This window comes from Falco cherrug, chromosome 1 (assembly GCF_023634085.1).
Source record: "Falco cherrug isolate bFalChe1 chromosome 1, bFalChe1.pri, whole genome shotgun sequence".
Lineage (NCBI taxonomy): Eukaryota > Metazoa > Chordata > Aves > Falconiformes > Falconidae > Falco > Falco cherrug.
In genome coordinates, this window is record NC_073697.1 from 24785920 (window position 1) to 24798439 (window position 12520).

Sequence of the window (12520 nt, forward strand, 5' to 3'; positions counted from 1 at the left end):
TATTGCCTCATATTGTTTTCAGTCCTTGTAGTTGTTTTCTGTGTAGTGGATTTTAAGTTCTCTTAATCTAAATGCTTAGAACAGCAACCAGTTTTGTGGGTAGAATTTAATTTTCTATAGTTTTGTGCTGGTTGCTTATTTCTACTGTTTTCTGTTTATTTAAGCAGACTTCATAATAATATAGTTGTGTGCAAAATGTGACAAGTATTGAATTGTTCTGTTCTTTTTCCAGTAATTAAAAGACTCCAGGAATCTATTGGTGAAATAAAAATGGCACAGGAGAAACTCACCATAAACTGTTAAGCAGAGACTGGGGAAGTATGTATGTAGTAATAATTAAGTTAAATCTTAGGAAAAAAAAGCATGCAATTGATATTGCCAAGAGGTTTCAGTGTAGCTAGGTGTAGGGACTCTAGGATTGTTTTTCCAGTTCCTGTTTAGACTCGCTACGTGAGTGTGAGTAAACCTCTCTTTGCTTGTCTTTGTATCTTTAAAATACTGTATCTCCCTACATCTTCAGAAGGCTGGGAGATGTAGTTAGTTCATATTGATGTGCTGTTTTGTAGGTCTGAAGCGCTCTACTGAAGAATTGAGAATGAAGGCAGCCCTGGTTTTAGATTTATCACTGGGATGTTTTGATGCCCTCCTGAAAGGGGGCCCAGGCCCAGATTCGTGGCCAATAGAAATTATTTATTTGCTTCAAAAGATACTTATTAAAGCCATCAGTGCAACGTCAATTGCATTGAAGTTAGCTCACTGGAAAAGATGCTACCAAAACCTGTGACCGTTTCTGAGGAAAGGAGACATATTACAAATCTAATACTGAAATAAAAATTGATGGCAAAACCTGTGCTGCTGTCCCTGTAGCTACTGGTAATGGGGAAGCTGTGTGCGGAATCTGCCACACGAGGTCATTGTGTCCTCGGTTCTTGCTTCCCGAGCTGGCTGCGAGATCAGGGTTTAAATAGTGAATGGCTTTGGAAAAGGTAAAGAAGGAAGAGGTCACTCCCTCACTTTGCCCAAGCAAAAAACCGTTACACTGATTAATAAATACTCTACTGAATGAGATAGATCTTGATCTCTGGAGGGAGTGGGATAAAACAAGCCTCTGCTGGATTAAGGGAAAGACTAGAAAAGGATGAGCTAACAGGGGGGGTTTTGACACCAGAAGGTCTCTTCTGTGCAGCCACCAGCTGTTTCTGTTCTGTGAGTGAACATTGGCGCGTGGATAACATTAATCCTGGTGTGTCTGAGTGATAACAGTCATCTAGCACTGAGCTCTCCTGTCCGAGTGCAGACAGCGAGTGATAGTAATGCTGGCAGCATACTGGGAAAATAAAGCCATTAAGAATTCTACTAACTGAAGCCACGCACGGTACTTAATGTGCCAAATATAAGCCTGAACTGGGTATGGATCCACTGAAATTCTGATTGAAATCCACTAGTGACAAGGAGTGTGGATTCCGTACTGGGAGTAAGTGAAGTGATTTATTTTACCTTAGGGTGGTATTCAGTGCTGATGTGAAATCAATGTAATGTGCAGAGCCTGAAAGCCTAGGCTGTTGTGTGTAGGTGACTTTTGTTGTTCTTAGGTCTAGGTTTCAATCCATGGGTATAAATAATACGATAGTGTAAATAATAATACAGTGTATGCTGAAATAGAATATAAGGTATTGCCCACATCTTGGATTTCTGCTGAGTGCTTTTCCCAATGTTTTGGGCAGGGTGTACATTAACATATACATATCTCCAGAGTGTTAGGGTGATCCAGCTCGCACTGTTTATGTTTGCTGGCTAATGGTACTGCCAGAAAAAGGCAGTCAGTTCCTGAGAGTTACTGACAAAGATACTGCTGCTGCAGTTCATTCAGAGTACGTTCCTGTGCTTCCTCCAGATTTTTCACTGTTCTGCATTTTGTGCTTTTTCTCCCCATTTCCTTCTAAGTTGTGACTTGTCTTTTAATAACTACTAAAACCATGATCTCGTGCAAGTTGTAACAGACTTGTTAAAGCCAAAATTTCACTGGTATGCAGCCTACTTGAGGATGGGGCTTCTGTCTTTGTTCCAGTTCATTACCTTAGGTTTTCTAGTCGTCTTTTCTGAGCAGTTCTCCTGTGTTAACCCACCTGATTGCTGGGGCTCTTCCTAACTCCTCCTGGTTTTGTTGAAGGATAACTTGGAAAGTTTAGAATGGTCTCTGATTGCGTTGTGCATGATATACTTTGTATATGTTGACAAGTTTAGTCTGTAATGAGAAAAGTACACAGCCATTCTTTGAGCAAGGACACTGGAACAATTAGGCTTTGAATAAGGATACTTTGAGGATGCATTGCCAGCTTGGCAAGAATACTCAAGGTCCATGTATCCTTAACTGAACCACCCTCATTATAATACTAGAAATCACACCCGTAGGTCAAAAAGACCCTTCCCCAGGTAAAGACCCCTCCCCCGAGTATGTTTGATAGTGGAAATCGGTGTGTAACCATATTATAATTCTATGTCAATTGCTAACTTACCAGTGTAAAGAGGATGGATTTGGAAACTTACCAACTGTACATATACATTGCAAGAAGTCTCCTTAGGGGGGCTTGCTTTGTGGAACACCACCTAGCCCTCAGCTCTGTGCAAACCTGAAATAAATAAGCGATGTCTCCCTGAGCATGTGAAAATTTTCTTCTTGCACACCGGGCCACAAGTCTGCTCTTCAGACAACAGTTTCAGCACTGTCTATGGCTGTATGCTGAGAGTGTGCTCTTTTTTTTCATTAATTATGTTCAGATTTGCCCCTGCTACTTTCCTAACACAATAGCTATTGCTCTCTGCTAAGTTTCCACTCACCTTTGGCTTTGTCCTCTCTGTGGGGCTAGCTGGTGGCCTTTACCCTGACCCTCTCAGCTGTGTACAGTGGCCTCAGGTCATCGACTGTTGTTGCAGCAGATCCACTGGTCTGGGTTGGCTGCCTGTGTCCCATCTGGGCTGCGCCTCGGGAGGAGAAGACCCGCTTTTATAGAAAGCAGGACTTCAGGTATCTGTTCCTGATCTGCAACGCTGCTTGTTTCACAAGGGTTTATTGCAATGGTCCAGCATAGCTGGGTAGGTATTTCATGTGTACTTGTCCACGGTTTCTTTGCTGTCTCTGCTTTGTTATTGCCTAGGGGATACGCACTTGGTCAACTGACTGATGAGTTTGTTCTCATGGGGTTTCTGTTGCAGTGTACTGTGACCATGGTCTGACAATAGCTTGTTAGAATCCCGTAGCTTTTACGGCCTGTTTTAACTGCAGTTCCTGCTGGAGCGTGCTTTAAATGTTCTGGTTTCTGAGTGATAGGCTTCATTTGTATTGTGACAAAGGAATGTAGCTCCGTTTTGTGGAATTGAGCAGGTTTAGGTCTTGGAGAGTTAACTGAAATTGTCTGGGGCTGGGAGCCCTCCTTTTCTTGGGCAGTGTCTGTTTTCAGCATGCCTCGTGCTATTGTGTTTGTGCTTACAATTGTGTATTTGTAGCTAATGAGTGCCCCTACTATTCTTAGACGTTCAGCTGTGAAGTACATATTGATCTCCCAGTTTCAGCTCTTGCCTGCTGAGATTTATGCTCTGTCCCCTTTGAACATAATTGTAGTTTATGTACAAGATTAGCCTTTTCCTTGGAGGACAGCATGAGGCTTGTGGCCAAGTGGGCGATTGTCCTGCTGCTTGGGGCTTCCCATCCTGTGCAGCATTTTAGTATGGGCAGGACTGAGTGATGCCAAGATGCTATGGCATGGTACGCTCTAGAAATTATTTCTGATTGTATCTGTCAAGTGTAATGGCTATATCACATGCTTAAACTTGTGTGATGCCGCTAGCATCTTGGTCACGTTTGTAGTTACCTAGCTCCTGTAAGAAATGGCTTTTCATAGTGTCTGTTAAGACCTATAGTTAGGCTATGCATGCCATAGGGCTAAAGAATTTGTCCATGCCAGAGGTGAGTCACTAACTGAACATTTCTTTTTCTCCCAAGGCTGTTCACCCATGATACACTCAAAGTGATAATGCATCTTAGTTTTATGTTTTATTGATGTTCTGCACTTGCCCGTTGCTCTCAGATGAGGACATCTCCAGCAACTGGTTGCACTTTTGGCTTTAAATACTGCTGTTAGCATTGCTTCTGGAATTGCCTTTACAATCCAGTTGGAGTCATGTTGGCAGTAGGTCAGAAAGCATTGCTGAAAATGTGGCAATTCTCTGACTGCTTTCTGTGGAGCAGGGACTGAAGGTTTCTGGATCTGCAAAGTCCTCCTTTTAGTTGCTTTTTGTCAGGGCTTTGTCTCCATATTTGTTGTGCTGTCTTTGAGGGGGTTTTGTTTGCATGTTCTGCTCTGCTTGTCTCTAGCACCTGATATATCACGGAATATAACCTGATTCTCCTTCTGCAGCTGGACTGAACCCTTTGTGTTTCATTAACTTACAACAGCATATGCATTGGGTGCTGATACCCACACTGCTCTGTCTGTCGTTTTATCTCCTGAGCTCCTGCAGTCTGAGCCTATGTAATTAGGCTAAACTATTGGCTGTTACTGTACTGATGGTTGCCGTGGGTAGCTGTAGTTGGTTTAGATCTTTGAAGACATTTCTGCAAGGGATTAGATCTGTCCTACACCATTTCCTGCTGGCTGGAATAGCGTGTCCACTGAATGACGTTGCCTTTCTCTAGGGTCTTGAAAGTAGATGTTCATACTAGAATTCTCAGCCTCTTAATGTAAGTACAGATTTCCACTTCTGCTTCTTGATTTCAGGGTGTTCTGTTTGGGGTTTTTTTGTTTGTTGGTAAATTTTACTAAAAGTCTTTATAGTCTCTTTTTAAGGGAGCACTGTGTTTATTGAACATGGCAAGTAACTTGATTTCCCCCCCCCAAGCGTTACTCCATGCAAAGTGTCTCTCCCCCCACCCCCCCTTATTTGAGATAGAAGAAAGCTGTATTTCTTCAATTTTTCTCTCCTGTGGCCAGCTTGGTGTATGGATTTCTAGACAAGAAAGCCTAGCAGCTAATGTTACTAGCAAGGTTTTTCCTAACATTCTGCCTTTCTGCCGTGTTTCTCAAAGTCAGTTGTGATGAATCCTGTTAACTTAATGAGCTACCAGCATATTTTGTGTATCATACACTGAATAACGTGTTAAGGCTGTATAAAATGCAGTTTGCTTTCCTTATTTAGCAGAAAACCTCAGCTGTGGCATAGCGTTGTAGGTGAGTACAGACAAATGAAAATACTGTGCTTTAGGTTTTGGGGTATCTACCCTGCAGGTTTCTTCATGAACACCCTTGGGTTTGGGCACTGCTGTGACCCCCAGTTTAATTTCCACTTTTTTTTTTTTCAGTGCTGTCTCTGACCTATGTTAAGACTTGCAAGATCACGGTACTGGTTAAACAATGGCTATTATGGCTGTATGTAGTTTGGTTTTATGGTTATTTTTGGTTAGTTTTGTTTGTTTTAAGGGGACATGTTTAATGTTTGTAAAATCAGCTTTAATTTGAAATAATAACAAAGCGTTAGTATTTCAAAGTCCTTGGTTCTAGTGTTGACTGTTGCTGAATCATGTGGTCTTGGACAGGTTGCTTTTCTGAGCATGACTCATTGGTAGCACCTGCACTGCTGATAGCAAGGAGTGCCTTAAGATTTGTTCTGTATTTTTAACCTTTTAACTGCTGCATGAGTAGTTGGGGAGGGGGGAAGGGGCTAGAGGCAAGTTCTTAGTTGCTGTATTTTAAAGAGAGGGAGTTGAGACATGTTTAAGCGAAAGAAATTTTGTTATGAGCCTGGACATAATGAATGCATAGATATACCTGAAATGAAAAGTAAGATGTAAACAGGTAATGAATGAGTATACCTTTTTACTTGAGTAAGATGTAAGACTAGCAGGAGCCAGGATGTGGTCTCCATAAGTGATGCTTGATGCTGCAAGAAACAGTCATATGGAAAAAGTAAAGGGTGGAATACTTGCGTGGGAGTTGTCAACTGACATGGAAAAAGGGGACTGCACTTAAAGAGTTCTACTGATACGATTTCTGCAAACTTTTGTCTGTAGCAATGGAAACAGACTACAAATTTAAGAACCTTGGAAGATGAGGAATTGCTTCAAAAGGTGGTGTAATCAGCCCTGGTAGCAGGGGGTCCAGATAACAGCGATGAGGTGCTGTCAATCTTAAGTAAACTAGTGACCAGGAGATGTTTGCTGCTGATATGTGCTTGATGATAATACCTGTCCCCTCCTGAAAAAGGGTAAGATGGAGAATGTATGGGTTGAAGAATAACTGGTTAGTTTAAGAGTTTTGGTGCAGCGGAGGCAAGGTGGGTGATATGAAAGGCTGGTAACCGTTCAACAAGAAGAATGGAGTGAGAAAAAGCTGGGTGCAAGGAAGAGGCAAATAAAGCCTTTAGTGATAGCCAATATCGCACCCTAAGGTTAAATTGGAAAATGAGTCCAGCTCAGGCTGAAGTTAAATATGCTAACAGTAAGTAACATGCTAGGTTTAGAATACTTTGTGATTAATCTGATTTTGTCGTGACGCATTGTAAATCTAGACTGTCTCCATGGTATTCAGCAAATCTAATGTACTCTCTAGGGTACAGTCTTAGTTGTGCTAGGCCAGGTATTTTATGTATTGATTTCTTTTTAAGAATCTGTAGGCTTTCATACAGAGACAAGTTGTTTACTGATTTCAGAAAGACTGACGAATGGTCCAGGGGCAATCCTGCTAAAAGTGTTCCTGTTCGATCCCACAAGCTGGAGGTGCAGACAGATGTTGGAAAGGGAGATACTCATATGGTAGAGCTGATTCTCTTCTTAATGATACGGCCTTTACAGTATTTTTTGTCTGGCAGGATATGAGAGAGAACGAGATGCCCTGGACTAAATTTTTGGCTCGTGTTCATTATTGAAGCTTCATTTCAAAATAGTTTCACAAAAATCAAACCAAGAAACAGAAATCAGAGATGGAGAAGCTTTCTGTCTTTACAGGAAATAGCTATGCTGTAATCCAGGGTGAGATTGAGGTATTTGCAGGCTAGCTTTGAAGTAGGCTATTGCTAAATGGAGTCCATTAAGATCTCTGTAGCATGCACAATCCAGCAAGAGTCTTGGGAAATCAGACTCGGGTGACTTGCGCACACCAGTTGGGGCGAGTGGGGCTGTGCTGTCAGCAGGAAAGCATGCGCTGTTTCTGCTTCAGCAGCAGTGTATGATGCAGACATTCTTTTTGCCACAGTAACATTTCATCAACTTGCTTCTGCTTTGTGCGAGTGATGAGAGAGGAGAATCGCACCCACAGGATGGTATTTTTTGTCCCTTGGTGGCCAAAATGAAGGCTCTTGGTTTTTTTGAGAGGTCCGTGATGGCTGGCAGATTTGGAACTTGTGGACTAGCGGCTCTTAGTTCTGGTTTAGACTGCTTTTAGAGGTGGGATATACTTTTATGGAACCAATGTAAGCTTCCTGAGAGAAGGCCCCATTTCTCTGTTAGCTTCTGCAAATCCTTTGACCCGCAGCCTCAGGAGTCTGCAGCCTGCAGCTCAGAGTTGGTGTTGTAGACCATTACTACTAGTTGGGCGTTTTCTGGGAGAGGGGGAATTAGTTGTGTCAAAAGTGGTGGAATTGGTAAGTATTTTTACTGTGCATGTGGAAAACTACGTGACCCTTAAACCAGAAATGGGGAAAGTAAATACTTTAGGAATGTCTTACTTTAATGCCCTGAAGGTGTTCTAAGGAACAGTGAAATGGTACAGTCCAAGTAAGCCAAGTGTATCGTCTACATGCTGCCTATATAGATTACTAGTGAAACATGCCTTATACTAGTTAGGAGGTGTTCCATATATTTGTAAAGAGTGTGTGATTTTATTACAGTAACAAAGCTGAGCTCAAAAAATGGTTTTGAAACCTGCATCAAGTTATTTTGAAACCTAAATTAAGGAGTTCCTAAGACTGCCATCTGCTAATGTGACAGTGCTTTACAAATAAAGTAGTAGTATCCCCCCCTTTTTAAAGAGTACTAAGCTGAGACAGTGTGGAGTGGCTTGTCCATTTCCTGTGTGACCTTGGACATCACAGATGAGAACAAAATCTGTTTTGAACTTGAACTATTGCTTTGGACTTTACTGTGTTCCTTATTGAAATGACTGAGCGAGGGGTGGGAATGGGCAATGACCTGAATAAAACAGAATGTGTCACGTAACACGCTGAGTGAATGAGTCAAGCAGAGACTAGACCAAGTAGATTTATAGATGTTAGAAGGAAATTGATTGGTGAAATTTTACTTCCAGGTTTGAAATAAAAGGTCTGTTTGGCCATGAGGTTTGTTGTTGTTGTTAAAGAAGAGAAGGATAAAAATTGATCTGCTTTTGTGTAGTTGACAACAATACAGATAAGTGGAAAGTGCCACTTGGACACGCTTGAAGAGCTATCACTATATCAAGTTTACATCCCGTACCTGATAGAAGGAAACAGAGATGGAATGCAGTTTAAGGTAATGCTGGTACTGCTACAGCTGGAATGATCTGTGCAGCTAACCTCTGTTACCTTGAGCCATTGCCAAAACTTCAGCATTCAGAGAGCAGGTGGGTGCTGAGTTCCTGCCTTGCCAGTGACATGGCAAAGCCTTTGTTCTGGCTCCTGCGTGCTAGACAATTGAGGGAGCAACAGTGGCAGAAAGAAAAGGCAAGGGTAAGTCCCTTGAGAAATTTTAATGTCTTTGCTTCTCCCTCTGTGCCTGTGTAGAAGGTTTGTGTGCCCTGGGCCACGTACAAAGGGAAGTACTTGGTGTTTTGCTCCTTATAGATGATGGCTGATGGGGCTAAGGAGACTTGCTGTAATCCTACTGTGGCGATGTAGTTGATCACACTCTACCATATCAGCTCCGCCTCTGGACACTGGAGATGATAGGACAATGGCGGTACTAGAGCATTATGCGAGTAGGAAGAATCAGTTTTAAAGGGGCTAGGTGCTCCAGTGGTCTAGTAGGGTCAGGTGTTTACACCCTTGGTAGACTTAGTGAATAAGAGGTGCTTTGAAGGGGAACTACTGATATTTTTTCCTTTGCCAAATAAGCATAGGTTAAAGAATGAAGGAGGCCATTACAAATCTGGCAGGCATTTTTGTCTTGCGTCTTCTGCTGGCACAGTTGTTTCTTTTGAAAAGATCTGTCGGTGCAGGTTTTGCCTAGGAAGACGGGAGTAAGCTCTTATAGCAAGATTGTGTTTTCACCAGGAAGGGCTACACTCACCTGACAAGCCCTTTGCTGCCATAAAGCAAGGTAAAGCTATTGATGGTTAGCCCACAGCATAGACCTGGCCTCAGTGTAAAGGTCTGGGCAAAGCTATTTATTTGAACTAGGTCTTAGTTAAGCACATGTTGTAAGAGCATGAGGTTTGTTTTGTTTTGTTTTTTTCCTGGCATGTAGCGTATCATCAAGGAGAAACCCATCAAGTTAGTGTGTGTATGTTTGATTTTTCTAATAGCATCTCCTAGTCAGGAGAACATGCTCAGAAAGGACTAAGAAAAGTAATTTTTGGTCCCAAACTTGACGGTGCTTTTGAGCCTTTCTTATCTCTGTTTCATGTCTTTAATTTGGAAGGGTGAAAGGGAAAGTGATTTCTAATCCAGCTAAACACATCTGACTCCAAACTTCGATTTGTTTGCTTGAGAATGAGATACGCAGATGAGCTGTCTGTGTAAATGTTTAATGAAAGAGGTTAGAGTGGTGGTTTGCTCTGACACTCGTACAATTTGAAGTATTTGTATTGTGCTTTGGATAAGAGTTGTGTGTTTTTTCTCTTTTTTCTACTTGATATTTTAATTCTCCTGGGTTTAAGAATAAGTGTATTCAGTTTTTTAAAAAGTCAGTGATGGGAGATGGATAAATGAGATGTTTAACACAGCTTCTTGAAGAGAGCATGTGTCTGAACTTCTGTTTTGTGAGACAGTTATGTCCCCCACTTCATGTCACTTGTCAAGCAGTGACATCATAAGGGACAGAATTGGGCTGATTCTTACAGCTTTGAAAAAACTGATTTTAGGAATATGAAAACAGTGTTATAGAGATACTGCAATATAAAATACACTGCAAATATAAATAATATGGAGAATTGCCTTTGTTTCTGAAATATGTATATGTATAATATTTGGAGTTCCATTTTACCCTAGAGCTCTTTGCTTTTCTCCTGTCAGTAGGGAACTCTGTATGTTTAGATGTTACCTAAGAAAAAGGAAGAAGGTGTTACGACTTCCTTGTAATTAATGGATTTGCTTAGAATTCATGTCGAGTGGGTAGTCTCTCTAGAGGCTAGTGAAAACCTCCACCCCAGCCCATTTCTGATTTCTTGTTGTGTCCTAACTACTCTTACAAATTGCTTACCACAGCACTCTGCTTGTTGCCCCTGGCATATTGTTGCAGAAACCCCATCTCCAGTGATTTGTAGCAGTATTCTAATTAAATTGTTTATCGGTGTTCATCTATTTGTTTGTTTAAAGCTGAATGCTGTGTGAGTTAGATAAATGTCTTTTGAGTGACCGAAAGAGCAAGTTCAGAGGCAGTAGAGTCACTAAAAGGTTTAATTTAAGAACTTAAGAGTAGCTTTGCTGAACTGTGGATTTCTTTTGATAGAACAGGCTCCATCGAAACAGTAACTAGTAGTATTTTGGCCTGATTGTACATTGGCGTGAGTGAACTAGTTTCTCACATGCTTGTAGCACAGAATTTATTATTGGCACAGTCAATTGGTCAATATTGGATCTGTCAAGAAGTTGAATTTTCCTTTTTTGTTACAAAGGCAGCCTGTGGCCTTTGTAATCTTTTTCTGCAGCTCCATCCTCCTCAATCCTTCAGCATTTGCTTTGATTTCCATGACTTGTTGGCTTTGCTTGAGATCTTTGTGGAGTTTAGCCTTCTGGGATCAAAGGGGTTATATCTAAATATTTTATGGTTTCAAGTGGGGACTCTGCCAAGAGACTTACTGAGCCCTCCCTCACAAAAGACTTTTTTTTCCTTCTACTTGGCACAGATAAAATGATGTAATTGGGACTCGTGTAACTCCCTATTAGTTCTACTAGATGCTTGGGTACCAGCTAGAAAGGAGCAAAAGGGATTTCCTTCTACTAGGTTCTCATCAAGTTGACCATGTCATTTGAGGTTTGTTGGGCAGCTCATGCTTTTGTATGACTTCTTGTTGGGTTTATTTTCCATAATGATTTGGGAAAGCTGATTTTTTTCCCCCCCCTCCCAGTCCAGGAACAATTGCTCATCCTTTCCCATCACTGAGGCAGCTGGTTGGAAATAGGCAAAAATTTCACAACTTTTCGAAGCCAGTTGTATTTTTTTCCCTGCTGAGAGCCCTCTAGCACTCTCCTTATCTGTCTTAAGAAGAAAAATGCAGCCTGTGTTAACATGCTTAATTTCATTTCTGTCTCTGACTCCACCTACCCTAGCACAGTTCAGGATCATTCTTTAGTCTTTCTTGAGGACTCTGTGTGATTGGGGCTTAATCCTGTGCCCCTGCATTATCAGGGGGTATCACCTCACTTTCTTGACACCTCTCTGTGTAAACTGTTGTCTCAGTGATGCTTAGATTTGCAAAGGAGCATAGCTTCTGTGTGAGCACATAAGGTGAAGTTGCCTGGGCTTTCAGAAATGCTTCCTGCCTGACAGTGCCTGTTGAGCCCCTGACAGATTTTTGCCACATTCTGCATGGGCTTTGGAAGAAACTTCTAGGTATTGCAGTGCTTCTGAAAAAATGTGCCTGCAGCATCTAGACAGGGCTTGTAGTCAGTCAGTGATTCCAAACGCTGAGTATTGCGCTGTGACCACACATAACATAGTTACTACTCAGTAATCATAACAGCTAATTATGGTTTCAGTTTTTGCTGTCTCATGGTTGCCTTTCCTGTAATCTCTTAGTACATGGGCTATGGGTTTTGGTTTTCTTATGCAGAAAGATTCTCTGAATGTTTTCTCTGTAAAAGCCTGGACAACTCGTGCCCATCTCAGATGACTGGGAACCAGCGGGTGCCATTGTACATGTCTACTCCTGGTGCCACCCCTCCCCTGCTCAGGCAGCAACCTATCTGGACTTTTCTACAATGTCATCGACACATGCAGTTAGCCTGAGAGTCTGGTATACCCTCTGTTGTACCGGCACTCTAGTGAGGAAAAAAAGCTGTTACGTAGAGGCAGTTTTGCCTTACAGATGTGGAATGGAGGTAATTGGGGTACCCAGCGTAGTAGTGAAAGCATGGCTGTATACCCAGGCCATTGCCACAGGAGAGGACTGAAGCAGAAAGTCATTCTGAGGTTATTTAGAGCTTTGGGGTTTATCAAACTGAGTTTAAGGTATCCCTAGGTGAAAAGGAAAAATGGAAAGCAAGCTAAGCTGTTTACCCAGGCCCCCTGAGCTGAAAGCCTCAGAAGCACCTAGTGTATTGTGTGAATGTGAACTGCGCCAGCTGTGGAGGGTGGCAGTTGTGCCCTGGGCCCTTTGCAACTGCCTTGCACTCC

At 42.0% G+C, this 12520-nt stretch overlaps 1 protein-coding gene across 1 annotated transcript in view; it reads left to right on the plus strand.

The window, feature by feature from the left end:
* Positions 1–12520, plus strand: part of SLC4A4 (solute carrier family 4 member 4) — a 236856-nt gene that overhangs the window by 1141 nt on the left and 223195 nt on the right. The gene's annotated exons all lie outside the window — the stretch shown is intronic.